This window comes from Monopterus albus, unplaced genomic scaffold (genome assembly GCF_001952655.1).
Source record: "Monopterus albus unplaced genomic scaffold, M_albus_1.0 scaffold375.1, whole genome shotgun sequence".
In the NCBI taxonomy this organism is placed as follows: domain Eukaryota; kingdom Metazoa; phylum Chordata; class Actinopteri; order Synbranchiformes; family Synbranchidae; genus Monopterus; species Monopterus albus.
The window spans coordinates 302,521-304,614 of NW_018128255.1; positions in this window are offsets into that span (position 1 = coordinate 302,521).

Here is a 2,094-nt window from a genome sequence, read left to right on the forward strand (position 1 = left end):
AGCTCTCCGAGAGAGACAGAAAGATATCAGAACTGGAGCAGTACATTGACAACTTACTTGTGCGCATCATGGAAGAGAAACCAAGTATTCTCATGTGCATGAACTCTCTGAAGAAAGCTGTCTAGGTGGCTGTACTGCTGACACTTAATTCCCACTGTACAGTACCTGATTTCAGACCCAGTAATCTGACAGTTCTATCACACAAACCTGAATTTGAAATACTTGTGGATCCTATTAGTAGAAGTAACTGGAGTAAAAGTTTAGGTTTATAAGGTAAGAACAATTTGGAGTTCAAGTTCCACATGAATGATGACAAATGTTTATGCATTTTATAAAACAAATCTGAGGAGCTAAGACTTATCAGATTGCAGCCAGATATGTTAATGAGTTCAAAGAGTCAACTTGTTCTAAATATTGAATATTTTACATTGCTACAGTATGTACATTTTGAAACTATCTCTTAGGTAGCCTACTTGTAATATTTTTCATGTTGAGCATAGATTCTCTTGATAACATTGTTACTATATCATGGCAAAACAGAATGCATGCAGGTTTTTTTTTTTTCTGTAGACTGTTGCTGTTCACTCCTTTTTTTAAAAAACCGTTAATATGCACTAGCTATTGTATGTAGATTAAAAAAAGGTCCTGCTCTTGTCCCAGATGTCAAAGGTTTACATGGTTCTACTAACTAACCCCAAAAAGCACTTTAATTAGCTTGCACTGTTAACATGATATACTCCAATATAGTGAGGTTATAGCTACATTGTATTAAAATGGCTAAAATAAAATTAATAAATGAACTAATTCAATGTTTTAAGGTTCATGTCTGGATTGCTTAAGATGATCAAAAAATGAGCATTGTGTCTGAATTATTAGTGCAGTCTGAGACCTTCAAAAGAAAATGTTGTAATGAAGCCCCTTTATATTTTGATCACTTCCCCTCAGAAGTCCAAACTCACTTGTTGCCATGTACCCAAACTCATTAACAATTAAGCCTGTGGTGTTTAGCCTCTTAGTTAGAATTTGGTCTAGAATAGAACCTAAACTCAAAGTTGCACTTTAAGATAATTGCTTTTTTAATAGTTGTGTAATTAGTATTTCTGAGGAAATGACTTTTTTTTTTTTTTTTTCTCTCTTTGTAACGTCTCTGGTACGTACTGGTGTTCCTCTAGAGCCAAGGTTCGCAAAGTATGGGGCACGCCCCACTAGTGGGGAATAAAGACATGAAAGGTGGGGCGCAATGAACGGAGAAAATTAGAAATGGGAAATGGAAAGAAATAGAAATTAATACAAGTAAAATAAAATGACATCAGTTCGGGGCCCGGGAGAAAAAAAATGGAACCATAGTGCAACAATAACGGTTTAACGTCGGCATGTTAACTGCAGCACAACAATATAAAGAAACGTTCACAGAGAGGGCCAATAGTGTACATAATAGGTATAAAGTAAATGGATAAATTTGTTACATGGACCACTAAAAAAAGCAGGTGATTCAGTGCAAGCAGACAAAGAAACGGGCAGTAGCCTTATCAACCAAAAAGCCTGCCGAAAAGTAAATATGATGAAGGATTCACAGTGGAAATGATGGGGGCAGAGGAGGGACCCATGTGTGTCTTGTGTCTTAAACCGCTGGCAGCAGACAACATGAGACCCAACAAATTAAGAAGACATTTAGAGACAACACTATGAGGGGCCGTATAAGACATTATGTATTCTCGACGTTTCACACACATACATTTGGACACTCACATGCATATATTCTCCTCACACATGCATATATTCTCCTCACACATGCATATATTCTCCTCGCACATATATATATATTCTACTCGCACATACATATATTTTACTTGCACATACACACACACATATTCTTCCTTTACGTACACGTAGTTTCACTCACACATTTTTTCCTTTCACACATATATTCTTTTCACATACTTATATTTTCACTCAGAAATGCACATACAGTGCCTTGCGAAAGTATTCAGCCCCCTTGAACTTTGCGACCTTTTGCCACATTTCAGGCTTCAAACATAAAGATATAAAACTGTATTTTTTTGTGAAGAATCAACAACAAGTGGGACACAATCA